The sequence below is a fragment of the Poecile atricapillus genome, chromosome 2, assembly GCF_030490865.1.
Source record: "Poecile atricapillus isolate bPoeAtr1 chromosome 2, bPoeAtr1.hap1, whole genome shotgun sequence".
NCBI classification, from domain to species: domain Eukaryota; kingdom Metazoa; phylum Chordata; class Aves; order Passeriformes; family Paridae; genus Poecile; species Poecile atricapillus.
The window spans coordinates 99009990-99026792 of NC_081250.1; the positions used below are offsets into that span (position 1 = coordinate 99009990).

At 35.8% G+C, this 16803-nt stretch overlaps 1 long non-coding RNA gene across 1 annotated transcript; it reads left to right on the plus strand.

Annotated features, from left to right (window-relative positions):
* The first annotated feature begins 404 nt into the window (after positions 1-404).
* On the plus strand, positions 405-2335 carry LOC131576512 (uncharacterized). The gene is made up of 3 exons (XR_009276997.1): positions 405-477; positions 599-843; positions 2237-2335. It is a non-coding gene; the product is annotated as an uncharacterized LOC131576512 (long non-coding RNA).
* The last annotated feature ends 14468 nt before the right edge of the window (positions 2336-16803 follow it).

The following is a 16803-nucleotide window of genomic DNA, read 5'->3' on the forward strand; positions in this document are numbered from 1 at the left end:
CAAAGTCCCTGCCAACCCAAATCATTGCATGACTCTGTGAGTGTCCCAATATCTGACTCAATCACCCCAGCGAGCAGGCTTGGCATGCACAGGAGTCTGGGAGGGGACCTGACCTAGACAGCTGATATGAGATGACCAATGGGATATGCCTTTCTCTACAATGTGACCAGCAGTAAAAGCTGCAGGAAAAGGAGGGGAAAGAAGGAATGTTCATGGCTGTGGTGTTTGTCTCCTCAAGTAATCATTAAACATGTTTCAGCCATGCTTTCCTGGAAGTGCTGATATCTGCCTGCCAGTAGCAAGTAATGAATTAATTCCTTGCTTCACTTTTCTTGTGTGTCAAGTATTTGTTTTACCTATTTAAATGCCTTTCTATTAACCCATGAATTTTCAGTTTTTCTCTTTTGACTCTCACACTGAAGAGGAAATGACCCAGCAGCTGGGTAGGCTTAGTTGCTGGTTGCAATCAGTTCACATGTGAGACATGTGAGGCACTTGCTTTTTTTTTTTTTTTTTTTTTTTTTTTAATTAATTAATTTGCAGAAAATACTCCATTTTAATTACTTAGTTTTTGTTTTTTTTTTCTTTCCAACTTCAGGTAATGAAAATACCTTCTAGTCCTGCACCACTACAAACTTGTGCTGTAAGCATTCAGACAGCTGCCACATAGAACACACTGAGAGGTTCAGCCATCTTCAGGTATTGATTCACACTATAGTCGACATCCTACACTACAGAAACAACAGAACAAACATTGTCAGCAGATCAGCTGAAGTTTGTCATGGTTCCTGTTGCTTCTTGTAATGCTGTTTCATACCACGAGGCTTTATGAGAAATCTGCAGGTAAGTCCTTTGACTTGTTAATAATGGATAAAGTGATTTATACTGACAGTGTTCCTGAATGTGATTGATGTAGGCACAGGAAAAAGTGGTCCTCTGTAATAATTTTAAACAGCCTTCATTACTTTAAACATAATGTGGTGTTTTATTTAGATACTACAGTGGATATCACACACAGCCCAAGAAAAATTTTCTCCATCTGCTTGTGTCCCTTTACTGTTATGTCAGTTTCCATAAAAATTATATTTATTGATATGCCTACCATAAATTCTCTAGCTTTATACAGAAATATCTTCTATTTTGTTTTTTTTTTTTCTCTCAAGACTGAAAGCATTCTTTCCTAACTGAAAAACTAGTCAGCTAGTATTTGACTAACTCATACAAAAGTATGCTTTTACAAATCTGTACTTTACAGAACTCTTACAAATTTCAGTTAACCAAGTCTCAATGAAGACTGGAAAGAGAAGAAATCAACACATAAAAGGCAATTATACATAGTAAAGTGCATCTGAATGCTCTACTCTGTGAAGCAAAAACTTTGGTTCTCTAAGTCTCCACAATAAATTACACCTGTTTTTTTTCCATAATTGCACACAAAAAAAAAAAAAAAAAAAAAAAAAAAAATCCAAACCCACAATAAAACTCCACTCCTCATATCAGAACAGTAAGAAAAGTAATCTATTTTCATGACTTTGTTCCAGTGATTCAGAGGAGAAGGTTAATCTAGGAAAGCTTGTTTTGTATCCATATTGACTAATTGCACTCAAATTAAGAAATGTTTCTAGCTTGGACTCCTATCTACTGTTTCTCTGCAGGGACTATGCAAAATGCTCAGCATTTTGGCACCTTTGTTTGGCATCTGAATATAACATGAATCCTTTTTGCATCCATTTACTTCCTGAAAATATGTTCCTTTAGTACATCTCCCACTTTTTATCTCCCTCTGCCATCATATCACTTTCAGATTTTAGCTTTCAAAGGAACACTAGACACAAAACAGTATTTCATAAGCCGTAGATAAACTGACTTCAAGCAGACAGGGCAAAAAAATCATGGTGAAATTCTGGACTTTACATAGTAAATTCTTAGCTGCCTGTTGTTGATCCCAATTGATCTTTGTAAAATCCATGATTGGTTTGTTGTCTAGCCAGAAGACAGATAGGTGAAATCCTCTTGGATATTCATAGACGTTGTTAGCAGAACAGTGGTCCCTTTGCTTCTTTAATAGAAAATGCACAGGAGGAATATTATCTATTTTGCTCTCTTACTTGTGTTGGGCTATGTATGTTTTCTTGGAACAGCTTCTGTTCCATTGTTCACTCATAAAAAAAAAAAATCTGGATTTTTACAGCTATATGATTACCAAGGTTTAACAGTTATCACTTCTGTCTCAAAGGTCCTGAGTGTGTACTGTGGTACTGTGTACCTTTGCTACTCTGAGCAGTTCTGGCTGAGAATTTCTGGATGCATCATGATGGAATGCAAGCCGTGGAAGGTAATCTATCACTCTGTGTGATGATTAGCAGGAGCAGATACATTACGCAAAGTACAAACAAAACCATAAAAATTATTAAAAACTTTAATTTAATTTTGGGATAATTTGTTGTTATAATTCACTAGAAACTGAATGAAGAGCTAATTGAATAAGTTTCATATGTGATTTTTGCTCTCTGTGGCACAACAAGCTGCTTACACAATGTGTTAGCTAGTCTGCTATCGTTAAATACTTTATCTTAAATCCTCTTCCTGCCCCACAGCATATAATTTCTCTTCAGATAAATAGTTCCTCAGCTTCAAACTCCACTGCTTCCTCTGCAGTTCCACTGCAACTAAAAGCTTAGAAGAGGTAATCAGCTTGTGGTTTCAAGTGTTGCATTTTTGCTGTAATTTCACTTCTCCCTGTTTCAGTGCAGGTCATTCAATGGACATTTCTTCTAAATTCTTTATCATGGCATTTGTAATGCCCTATGCAGCCCCTTGTTGCTCTATTGGGAACAGCGAAAAGAATGACACAGACTCTCTTGTGGAGTCGAACTGGAGAATTTCCTCTTGGTTTATTGCCTCAGGTCTTTTTTATAGACCTATATGTGAAAAGTACAGAAAAGAAACTCTTATTGGTTAGTAAACTAACACATCACCATCATTGGTCAGTGGGGCACACTACCCCTCGACCTTCTCTTGCAAGAAAACAAGGAACAGACAAACAGCACCTGCAAGGCTGTTTTCTGTCCCTGAGGATTGCTTTCATTCCTCCTTATGAATTCCCAGGCCACTTTCTCAGGCAAGACTGAGAAAGCTGTGTGGCCTGCAATTTCCACAGGCACCGTGCTCCCTGCTTCACAGTTAGCATCCATAGACCTTCACCAATTTAACTTTATTAGGAGGATTTTGAAGGCAAAATAAAGATACATGCAGTGATCTTTTTATGTTCAATGACCTCTGGTAGTAAAAGTTTTTGGTCTGCTTTCAACTTTGATTGGACTTTTTAACTTCACAACTTAAATGTTTTTACTGCCTAGCTGAGTTTTTAAAATGCAAAGAACTGTGAAAAAAGAAAGTTAAAAATTATGGAGTTTGCAGCTACCATATGTGTTCTGTTTATAATTTTAAAATATATAATCTACATAAAGTGTGATTTTGGTTGAACTTGCATTTTTGTTGTGTCCTTTTTAGTACTGAATCACTGTCAAAAAAGAAAAAAAGACTTAATTTGAAAAAAAACAGAGAATTTATGAACATTGAAAACATTAACTTCTTAAGGGATATTATTTTAATGCAGCCTGGTCTTTTTTGTTAGAAATCAAATCAATATATTTTTTCCCTAATTAAGTCTATTGATCTCACTGGGCATTCAGTAAGGTGATGTCAGAATATCCTGAAGGGGAAGGAATTATTATTGACCCATTAGGCAGGATCCAGGGAGCAAATGTTGAGAATTTGAATAATTCCAATGTAATTATACTTTATTTTTTAAAACTCCAAGGCTTTTTCTCTCATCGACATCTTTTTACATTGGATAGTGAAGAGGAAAAGAAAAGTTAGGAGTCGGTTAACCTCTCTTTTTCACTGTTTTGCACTGTTTTTTTCAGTGTTTTCTGCACTGAAAAACAGGTTTGAACAGAGTAGACAGTGAGAACACTCTCTAAGTTCCTAATTCAAGTTGAGAAATGAGGTTTGTGCAAGCAGCTAATCCTATCAACCTCTAAATTAATCTGATTTTTATTAAAAAAAACCCAACAAAACCCACTTAAAACAGAGGTTACAGTTGTTGAGTAATTAATAAAGTGATACAAAGTGACATCTATAATAATTCTACATGTTCATGAAGTCCCTGTAACAGTCATCTTAATATACCATACAAAATATAAAAATAACAATTTCATGTATCTCATAATGGAAGTGATAATTGAATGGTTCTGTCAGAGCTATAGAGTTTTTAGTACTCCCATAATAATAAATGGTAAAAGACAAACAAGCATAATAGCAGTAAGAACAAAAATTAATGAACCACTAGTGTAACCTTGTCTATTTGGAAATCATAAGCTTATCAATGTTTATTTATGTTTGTTTTGAAGAACTGAGTTTATGGACCTGAGCCATATGTTTTTATGATGATAAAGCACATAAATACATGTTCCACCATCCAGCTCTCCTTCTTTCTTCTTCTCTTCTGGTATTTAAAAAAAATGTGCAGAAAATCTATCCTATGTTGTAACCGATCTTACCTACAAAGTGTAATCACTGCAGAAAGTCAGTCCCTTCCAACAAACCAAACAAAAGCCAGCACCAAAGTTTCTGTCTCTGAACTGCAAGAAAAGGACATTTCTCCTGAAATTACTTAAAAGCTCTTGCTAAAAAAAAAAAATAAAAGAAAAAAGTACAGAAATAAATTGACAGCTATATCTGTCTGGCACATTCAAGCATCTAAGTGGGCTGAATGCACTTAACCTACTACCTTTCTAAAATTATAGTTTTTGTAAAAGTACTAATTGTGTCTCTTTAGCATATAATTTAGATATTAAAATTGAAAATATAGACAAGTTAAAACTTGCTTTCTACAAACATTGCTTCCATATACAGATACTGTTGTTATATAAGCAGTTATTTCCTATAAGATTTATCTCTGGTCAAAGAGACAAAGGAAAGAAATCTAAAAACTTGTAAAGTATTAAAATAATCTGTCTCTTGTTCCTTTTTGTCTCAATTTCATTTTGTTTCTTTTCAGAAATACTGGATTTCCAGATGTCTGGCTTCTATTGCATATTTATCTTTATTGGAAAATTTAAATTAAGGGTTATGAAAAAATATTCTGAAAATGGCAAATGCATTCAGTGAGAAGAAAGCTATTTGCTTTAAATGTGGTATAAATATCAACTTCTGTCAGTTACAATGGTTACTTAAATTAAGCTTAATATGTATCTTTCATTAAATGCTTGAGAGAGAATGTATAAGCCAGAGTAAATGCACAAGAGATTAAATACTGAGGTTTCTTCTCAATTTGAAAGCTCTTAACTCCATTAAAGTGTTTGTGTTTTGCTCATTACTGTATTGCTGAATTAAGTTTAAAACCTACTGAGACACAGATGCAACAGACACCGTATTTGATTCATTGCTTGATAAGGCCATATTCAGTCAGATAATATGTCTCTGCCAATTTAAGTGTAATACATTCTGATTGTCATACCATTGACAGACTAACCAGACCAGGATGGGAGGATTTCATGGAACTGTTTCTGGCATTCCATTCCCTCCTCGCACTGGAGGAATCTCAGTGCTATTCCTACTAGAAATCAGATGGGATTAATGTCAGTATGGCATATGTCGTGGCAGAAGGTCAAAGGTAAAAATCTGGAATATACATCGGAGAACATAAGGGACCCTGGAGCACACGTAGATTTTCATCAGTGCTCCTGGTCAAAAGGAACGGGTTGGAAAGGGCCAGTTGAAGGCAGTGAATCAAGAAGTGGTTACAGGACTGGTGCCACAGCCAAAGTTTCACTTCTTAGACTATGGGGCTCATTTTTGAGAAACCTCTACTGGGAGAAGATGGGGTCTGTCTGTCCAAAATACGAAAGGCATCTCTAGTCATGGGCTTGCCAAGCTGGTGAAGAGAGCTTTAGATGAAAGTTGTTGGGGAAGGGGAACTTCAGTCTTACCTACCGCTTGAAGTTAATCTTATTCTTACCAGTTGGGTGCCAATGCCAGTGAGAGATGTCCATAGCCTGGAGATGGATCCCAGGAAGAAGCTCTTCAGCAGAAGAGCACCTGAAGAGCAGTGCAAAACAATTGCATCCACTCAGTTCAGTAATTCAGTTTCATTAGGGGCCCAAATTAAATGTCTTGATGCAAATGCACCCAACATGGGGAACAAACAAGAGGAATTAGACATGTACACACACCTGCAGGATTACAATCTTATTGATATCTTGAAGACCTGGTGGTATGGCTCCTGTGATTGCAGTTTTGCCAAGAAGAATACAGGATCTTTGTCAAGGACAGGCAGGGAAAATGAGGAGGCAGTGTTGCCTTCTGTGCCAGTGATCAGCTGGAGTGTGTGGAACTTCACCTGGAGAGGCATCAAGCGCTTATGGGTCAGAATTAAAGGGGGGCAGGGACAGGTGATGCTAGAGTGAAGGTCTGCTACAGCCCACCAGACCAGGAAGACCAAGATCATGAGAATTTCTACAGACAGATAGGAGCAGCCACATTCAAAAACCCTGGTCCTTTTGGGGAACTTCAACCACTCTGATAGCACCTGGTCTAGTTGAAGGTGTCCTTGCCCACATCTCAGGGGTTGGAAATAAGTCATCTTCAAGGTCTCTTCCAGGCCAAACCATTCTAAGAATGTTTCTTAGACTGTTTCTCAGTGTTTCTGTGATCCTGTTTGGCAAAGAATTGGTCCTCAAAACAGAATTTTATCCAGATTCCAGAATTTAGAAATAATTCCTAATGCTAATGTATTAATTATAGTTCATGGTTCATGGAGCTACTTGCTCCTTCCCCACCTTCTTTGTCTCTAAATGGCTGACACTTGTCTAACTAACTTAGTTTGCAATAAATATAGGGGATAAGAGAAAGTACATAACCTTTTGTTCTCTACGGATATGAAAAGCAGAAGGTATTTGTGATCTAACCAATCTGTAACCAGCAACGTGTGAAACTTTCCTGTTATTCTTGCAAATGTGTTTATTGTTTAAATAGAAGTAATTATTTTTCTTCTGCTGGAAGTTTCAAGTTGAGCCAAATGTCTTCAGCATTCTGCTAGCAGATATTTTAGAATAGAGCACATATGTTCAATTGTTTTTATAGAAGAGATGGCAGGTAGTAACAGTCACTTTCTTAAACATGGAGATTCTCAGCTTCTGGAGAACATAAACCTATGCACCAGTATGTTAATTAAATAAGCAAATAATCAATGAAAGCTGGTTTTAAAGATGCAACACTTTTATTGCTCTGTATCATGCTATGGTGTTGAAATGGGGGTTTTTTCCCATTGTTTGGCTAGCATTCTTTTGTCTCTAGAACTGTCAAAAGTGAAAATTTTGTGATCAAAATGGTTTTTCACATTCTTCTGAGTTTTGTGGAAACCACACTTGAATACAAAAGAACAGAATGTTTCAGTAAGTTATACAAAATATTCTATTAATATAATTTTACTGCAGGGCTAATGAATTGATTAAAACCACTCTGTTTTTGAAATAATAAGTTAGATTGTATACAGGGACTTAAAAGCTTTACACAGCTCTGGGAAAGACCTGTCAATGCTTACTTTATGGAACTGGAGAAGTTCTTCAGTTCTGCTTTGACTTCAAGCTGAAGAACTAAGAATACATAATTTAATTCTCACACCTGCTTTAAAACAAATGTATCAAGTAGCATAAAATATTTACAGTTTCAGTTGAAATATCACCCCTCCCAGAAAAATATCATATTCCTACATCTTCAGAGTTCATTCTATTTCAGGGTGAACTGAATCACTTGTCCAGCTCAGACTTACTTTTGGACAGAAAAAGAGCAAAGCATGTTCTTTCATACTTTGGACATGAGTCATTTTGTGAAGTAATGCTAAAACCTATCTTGCTAAGCTTGAGCAACCTCAGCAGTAGCTGTGCAGACTATCCATTGGAAAAGAGAGGATAGGTCTGGTCTGAAATTTTAGAGCAGACACCCAATCATAGGTAACTAATTGAAACACTTGCAATCTTGACAGGAGGAAAGCAAAAAGTCTTTGGAGAGACAGGTAACTTTAAAGGTCAACCTTAGAGATCATCAGATGAGCACTAGTTTTATTGAACTCACTGGGTTTAGGATTTGATCTTATTTAGATGCCTAATTCTCCCAGACAGTGTATAAAGGGAGTGTATGAAGTGAATATTGTATAAATTGAAATGGTAACTGAGTATTTCTGACTCTTTTTGTTAACTCTTATTATTATACAACAACAATACTATTATTATTATTATTATTATTATTATTATTATTCACTCTTTCTTAGTGTATCATAGAAACTCTGTTTAAATCCACTGGATCTTTAAATTTATGTAAACTAAATTAAGATTTTATTGTTTAGGTAAGCTTTGTTTTCCCTCAGTTTTATAAGATTTAGCTTTTGAATATTTTTGCCTTTTGAAGACTTTTGTCTACTTGGCTGATTTAAATGATAAAATCTTTAGTGGTAAAAACCTGATTTTATTTCCAAATTGCAGTTATATTAGAAAAATGTTCTCTTAATGTTCTTGAATTCTCTAGTTTATATCCACTGATTACCTTGAATAAAAAGCTGCTTCCAATAGTATTGCTTATTTGTCCTCTTTAATTCATCAAAGGAAGATATTGGCCAATTTTTTTTGTCTTTGAGACATGCATAAGAAGTGTTAAATAAAAGAGCTCTGATAGAATTTCTATTTAACTCTTCTGGTATGAATTAAAATGGTTATACATTTCCATGTTTATTTCTCATTACATATCATGTCTGAGTTAAAATTAGCTTTTCTGTTTATCTTCTGTCTTCAGAAAGCCCTTTCTACCAAGAACTACCTTTCTTCAGGATATGCTTTGCTGAAGTTCAGTAGCAACAAATTTCACAATCAGGACTATCTTAGCCCACTGTGTAAATTTGACTTTTCAGACTATTTTCACTTCTCCAAAGTTGGTAAGAGTCATTATTTCTTGTCCAAATGTCTTCTAATAGTTATTAGACTATGTAAATTTAAGGTGTCTCTAGACAGACATCCTCAAAGACATAAAGGTTACTATCTGCAATGAAAGTTTCACAGTAAACATAAGTCTTTTTTAAAGTTTGCAGAAATTACAGCCCTGACTCTCTAGGGACATTTCTGGCAAGGAAATGATAATTTGGAGTTTTTACTTGTTTTGGCTTGTTTTCTGTTTTTCCCCCCCTTAATCTTGGTTCTGTAAAACACTACTTAAAGCAGTAATATCTGTTCAGCTTTCTCCAAATGAAAGACCAGTTTAATTAGTTTTAGACTAAATATCTTGAGAACTGTATTTTCTCCTTCAATCTTACCCATTCATGGAAGATGTGTCCCCTCTGTAAATATACCTTCATAGCAAAAGGAGAGAAAAATTATTCTCTTCACAAGAAATTAAATGGTATTTAAAGATTTTACAGACCATAAGAGATCCCAGACTAATGTGAAAAGAAACAAAAACAGGCAAAACAAAACAAACAAAACCACCACAAAGCAAATAAACAAACCAAAACAAAACATTCCAAAACCAAAAAAACTCAAAAACTTCTCCTCTTGTCCTCCCTGTGTTTTTTTTTTTTTTTGTTTTTTTTATTGCAGAAAGATTGCTTGCACTTTGAATGCTATATAACTGTGGGCTACTGAAAAGCTATTGGTAAATTTTCCATGCTTTTCATCACATTTTAATGATTTGTTTTACTTTAGTCTTCCTTTTTCACTCTTTACTTAAACTAATTCATTCATTCTTATGACCAAATTAATTTTACATCATTATTTTTTGCTTGTTAAAGTGATTGATTTTATTTGCCATGCATTCTATATGGAAAGTGCAAATTGCTCCAAAATGAAGAGATATTTTATACAGGCATTACAATTTACTTGTACATATGAGATGAGAAGAATAAATTAAAGGCCCTTTGTAACTGTCAGCTTCTGCTTCTCTCAGGCATTTGTTACACACAACCCAGAAGGTAATCTTTGGAAGCTTCTGTGAAAGTAAAGAGCTATTATTTATCTCATGAGTTTCTATTTGATTAAATTTCTGCCTTATGTCAGAGACTGAAATATTATCGTTTATGACTTAAACATTTTCATGAAGAACTTTGAAAACTGTATTACAAAAGCTGCAGAGAAGACCACTACACCCTTAACAGGCCTTCTGACTGGGGCCCTCAACTGCTCCCTGGTGAAGATAAGGTAAAGTAACAACTCAAGGCTCAGAGGAAAGAAAACATTCACATTGAGGCATCAGGCTTAATACCTTTGGAGTGCAGACCACAGTCCCTGGGCTATCAGCCACCAGCTTACACAGAGCCTTGCACCAAAGGGTGGGAGGAGAGAGGCTTTGGATGTGGGTTGAGAAGCCTCTGGTGGGAGGCAGTGAATGCCCATCCTCTGATGTGCAAACCAGCTCAGCTGAGGGGCCCTTCACCCGGGGAAAATTTATCTGCAGCAGCGGGGGGACACAGCCCATCAAAGGGTCCCCACAAAGAGTCCCCAGACCCTGCAGCAGAGCACTGCAGATGATGAAACAGACCCTCAGTGTTGCACAGGACAGTGTCAAAGTGGCCCTTGCAAGGGAGGCACCTGGGCATTCCCACCGGGCCCAAAAGAGTACATTAATCCATGGGATTCTATACTCCTCAGTGTGGTGGTGGCAGTGTGGGACCCTCACCATCAAGAAGATCAGATGGAGGAGAGCAACAAGACATCATTGGGACCCACATAGGGGTGATATGCTTCCACCTAAACCCTGTCACTCTCTCCCTGTCCCCCCCCGCCCCCAGCATACATTTATTTTCTTTCTCTTTCCTTCTTTTTATACTGAGAGAGTTAATGTTTTTTGGCTCTTCTGGGTTTAAGCCAGATCATAACACCTTGGCAGAGGGGATTTTTATCATGCATATACAAATAATGGGGATTTGTGAATGGAATAATGGATAGACTGACTTCAAGGGATGGTTCTTGGAATATCAAAATCTTGCATCTGATCTCTCCTGTTCTGTGATGTACTGACTGTGACCTGTTTCCTTAGCAAAAAGTGTTTTGAGGTGGTAAAGCACAGATGCAAATACAGGAATACAAAAATACAGGAGTCATGTTGCTATAGGTAATACTAGCATTTTATGACAGACCCAGTGGGGTTGGGAAGGGTTTCTTCTGTTAGTTCAAAAGTTTGAGTCAGTAATTTTATATTTCTGTCACAGGTCCCTCATCAGTTTGTCATCACTGAGAAAAAACACATTTCTCTAGTTTTCTAAGACATCTTTTTTTTTGAAAAGGTTTCAAAAGTTTTATCTTTTGGCTGTAAGCATCACTTCTGCTAGCTAAGACGTACATGGGGATTGAAGTTATCTACCTCTTTCTGTCTTCCCACATACCTCTTATAGAATTATCTCAATAGCAGTCCTGCTTCTTGTATGACCTCCAAGGAAAAGGGCTCAGAAATCCTAAGAGTCTACAACAGTATAAATTTCAAAGGAGTAATAATTATAAGAGAGGGTTGAAAATGTCATTGCTTTAATTCCAGATCTTAATGAACTCCAAGTTTTTTACTTGAAATTATGATGAAGCATATATCTCAGTAGAATGCTTTGAATCCTTCAAGTATGAACATTGCTAAAATAATTAATCAAGTCTGAAACAACTTTGAGTTTAGAACTTGAAAGTAAAATATAAGTTCAAAGTATTTTTTAATTTTTTGCCAAAGCAGCAATTACATTTCCAGAAAAGAGAGAAAATGAAGAATGATTATAATATTTTAGATGTCATAACTAAACCTGGCTTAAAAATAAACAAACAAATAAATAAATGCCTTCAAAAAGAGTGGCTTAATTTTCCAGCAAACTGAGCATATAGTCACAGAGCTGAAAGCCTGTTGTGGTCATGCAGAATCTTCTGAAATGAAGTGCCTTATGTAGCTTCCTAAATAATAAAACCCTCTTTTGCTCTCCTACGTTCAAAGATTTTAGTTCATTTTCTCAGTGCAGTAGGCGGCATTCAACTCCATAACATGCAAAAGTTTTAGCTGGGTTCAGACTAGGAGAAAATGAACTCATTTGCTAGATGCAGGAAAAAAGTTCCAAAAAAGATGGTGACAGAAAGAGAGAAAGAAAGAGGAGGTAGAGAGGGGTAAGAGCATGTATAGGGAGTCTGCTGAAAGAAACCTACAAAAAATGCAAAATGCAAAGATAAATACCTAGACAAGGAATTATGATAAAAGGGAAAAAGAAGAAAGAAGCAGATTTTAATGGAAATTTTAATGAAAGAAACCCAAAGCATATTCTCTCTTAATGTCTTTTATTACTTCTGGCTTCAGTCTGAATGAGTAGGGACTAAGCAATTATTTTGATCTAAATACTTAATGTGCTGTCATTACCTGTGAAAAATAAACATGCTTGCAAAAATATTGAATTGCCATTGGCAAAAATAAAATAAAATAAAATAAAATAAAAAGTAATTGCTCATAAAGCCTGAGAAATTACATTAACTTTAGTATTTAAAGAAATCTCTGAAGCAGACTCTGAATTCAGTGCTGTGGCAGCACTGCTCTGAGTGTCTTTGCCCATTTCTCTGGTTTCAAAAACATTATTTTTTCAGAAGATTTTGCTGGATTAGGCTAAAGATTTATATACATTATTGTTTCATACACGTTTTCTGGGGTTTATAATCCTGTTCCAGCTTTAGAGCTTAATTTTAAAGCCCAGTCTTGTAGTTGCTGAGATTGCTGTCTTTGATGTCTGTGGGACAACATACCACTCCTGAGTACTCCTTAGTAACACAGACACAGATTTTAGACTATTGTTTAGTGTTACAACCACACATAAGCTAAACTGAAAAAATGAACATATGTTAGAGAGTTTTGGGGCTAAGAGACAATTCATTATCCAAGCTTAAAAAGAGTTGGAATTGGCCTTTTACTTCAGTGTAGCAACATTTTTGGCACTTGGCCAAAAGGCAGGTTATAAACACGAAGGCAACTCATCAAACACATAATCATGTTATAGAAGACCACAGAATCTTTTCAGGCAGAATCTTGCTCCCTCATGGCCATTCTGTAGAGCCAGTTTATACTTTGATTTTACCAAATTTTTCCCATTTAAAGTTCAAATTTAATTACAAAAAAAAGAGAAAAAATTAAAGAGATCAAACACTGTAATATCACTACAGAGATCAGGGACTATCATATCCTGAAAAGAGACAACCAACAGCAGTTGAAGAAAATCAAGTATTTTTGGTTTAAGTCTTTGGAAATTATATTTGTAGGGCCTTGTATATACCAGCATGCACACCTATAATGTTATCTATTTTTAGTTCTATTTTAATGAGGGATGTAATAGAAAACTCACCAGTGCTTAAAGCAACATCTTTTTCATTGTTTTCTACTAGCTAAGCTTGACTGACAGTGAAAAATTGTGTGGAAATGGATTGGACTAGAAAGATACATGTGTTACTCAAAATAAACTTAAGTTAGAGTTATAATGACTGAGGGAGAACAGCCGCAGGCTAAAAGGATTAAAACAAACTGAAATCTCATTCTCCAAAAATTATTATTTCAGCAGAAAACAATGAAATTCTTGTTTGCTGTCTAGGAAACATGAATTCATAGTGATGATAGATATTAAAATCCCTTAGGGAGATAACTATGAAGTAAACCACACATTTTAATTGCAAAGGAATGCAAACAGCTTACCTTGAAAAATTGCTGATATAAAACTAGTCAAATTTCATTGAAGATGAGATGTAGAGTTTCAGAAAAGAATTTATTACTATTTTCAAATGGTGACATGTTAAATATTGATGCTAGAAGGCCAATGCATTTTTAAAAAACAAGACCAGAAAGGCAATTTTGATCATTTTTCTAATTCAGAAAATGTCATAGAAACACTGATTACTAGTGCTAGTTAACTTTCATCGCTTCATGATCCAAAATGTTGAATTGCATAGTAATACACAAGAATTAAATGCACTAGTCACCAATCTATTTACCTGATACTGCACTGATATTTAATTAGAAATTTTTTATAGTGGTCTCCACCCTTCACTCTGATATGTGTGGATATAGGATGAAATATTTATGTAAGAACTGAAAACTCATTCACCTCTAAAGAAGTTCACTTATCAAGAGGTGAAAGCAAATACACTTTGCATTGTGCTACTTGCATATCAAAATTCCTGTCTCTTGGTAGTTGAGACATCTGGATTCTAACTTTTGTTTTGACACAGTTTTACTGTCATCCTGGGCAATCACTGGGTACAGATTTTCCCTATCAACCTTTAACAATTGGGTCCCTCATCACAAGTTTCTGAAGAATGGCACAAGAAAGTTTGGACTATGGATATTAACTCAAAGTATTTATTAATATTGTAACTATCAGTATTTTCCAACCGTTCCTTATGCTTGAATTACTATGTCCACACTTATGTGCAGGAAAGAACAAATCCACTAATCAGACACTGATAAGGTCTATGCATCTTTATTCAATAAATGTCAATTATTGGTTAAATTAAACTTTAATAAAGGGTACCTCAAAGTTAGACATCCGAAATGATGAGAATCTAAGACAAGTGAAAATCACTTTAGCAGTTTTAGACATAAAGAAAAAAATATCAGCATAATTATCAGAGAGGAACAAGGATTGAATTCATTTCCCAACCCATTGAACAAAGAGGAGTTACAAAAGTGTGTAATATTACCCAACTTCAGATGTCTTCATTATATGTAGATATCTATAGCTGAGTCTATATTACTTATCCAAGCCTTTTTCATACACAGCAGAAAGAAAGACATTTTCCAGAGTTGTTTTTTTGACCCAAACCAGACAACCTGATTAGGATGAGTTGACTTAAACTCTGTAGATGTTACATTCCCCCTGTGACTACAAAAGGAGGTCAGGTGACTGGTTCTGACTTAGACATTCACCTTTTATCTTTTAGATTCACAAAGTCAGATGAGACCAAGTATCCTGACATGGGTTAACCTTGGACTTTTTCCTCCTACAAACTCTCCATCAGAGCATAGTTTGCAAAACATTTCTTTTAAGAACATTTCAAAATTAACAAACCTAGTAAATTGCAAAAGAAGATCTAGGACAAGAGAAGGAATCATAAATGGAAAAAATAAAGGAGAGACAAATGGAGAAGAATAAAAAACAAAGAAACTGTAGTGGTTTAGATTTGCCAATTTTGTTTCCCGGCCAATGCACCAAATAAATGTTGTGGTTTTAAAGCAGCAACTAAAGAATCACTAGAAAACTTACTTATTTCTTGCTGTGAGATATGGATTAGAACAAGAGCAAAACAGGCTTAAAACTTAAAAGGAATAAAGAAAGTTTATTAAAAAACTACAAGAATAAGGAAACCAGAATAAAACTTCCAGAAAACCCGTTTCCCCCACTACCCAACCATTCCCTTGTTTGCATGACAACATAGAGATAAAAAACTTTGGAACTTTGGTGCTTAAAACAGTCCCAATTCCTTCTAGAGTCTTTTCATCAGCCTTTGTAGAGAAACAGAAGTCTTCTTCTGCTAATCTATGCAGTTTCTTACAAGAAAACTATTTCTGTTATAGGTTTCTATTTCTCTGATGCCAGCTGCCCGGAAAAATCTGCCATCAGTTCACTCCTCCCATTTCACATCACTCTGAGGTGTGTATGGGTCAATGAGTCTAGGGATGTCATTTTTAAGGATGAGTTATTCAAAGGCAAAAATTCTCTTCATCTGTCTCTGTGAGCTTTTCTGGAAACAGAAGTTTTCTCTTTGCCTCTCAAGGCCCCAAATCTTCAACTATTTCTACTTCCCCCTCTCTTCCAGACCTCACTGTATCACAATTACTCCACCTTTTGCTCAAAATTCACACTTTGAACACTCCATTCCTCCCAATATACTCTGTCATGAATTAAAGGAGTTTTTTTCAGAACACTATTGTCCATTTCCATAGCTTTAACAAAAAAATATTTCAGTTAGAAAGCATCTCCTTATTCTCTCTTCCCCATCTAAAACTTAACTCTTTTCTTCACTGTCTTTGATGGTTTTATGATGTCTTCTTCATGTTATCTCTCACTCTCTGGGAAAAAGGAGTAATCTGTACATTTTATCTAGGTAGTAAAAGAATTAAAGTCTTGCTCAAGCTGCAGATGTTCATGGTGTCAGGTTTCAGTCCAGCAACAGAAACTACAAACTAAACCAGGCTGGCCAGCTCCGTTTCTCCCCGCCCCGCCCCCCCCGGGCCTTGTCCGGCCTGGAGAGGGGGGAGGAGGCCGAGACAGAGCCTCGTTACCTTGTCAGAAGCCGGAAACCAAAGAGAACAAGAGATCCTTGTCTTTACATCTTAGTTTGGTGTTCACAAGTTGATCTCACTACTCAATGGTTAAAACCGCCGTCAATTCTCAGAAATAATAGGTCAGGAGAAAAAACTCTCGTCAGCCTCTCGCAGCTTCAACTTCCTTAGCTCCTGAAGCTATCTTAAAGGTAAAGTCACCCCATGACACTAACAAACGGATAGAGAGGAAAAGAATTAAAGAAAGAAAGAATGAGAAAAGGAGAAAAAGAAAGAATAAAGGAAAAAGAGAAAAAAAGGCATGGAAAAAAGTAACATTTAACACTATTGTTAATAGGCACTTTGGAAATGACAGTGATAATATGCTAGATTAGGCAATGACCATTTTCTGATCATTACTAGCTCTCTGTTTAAAGTAATTACTACAAGTGACCTTAATTTCATTGAGGACTTGGTTTACTGAAATTAAGCTTT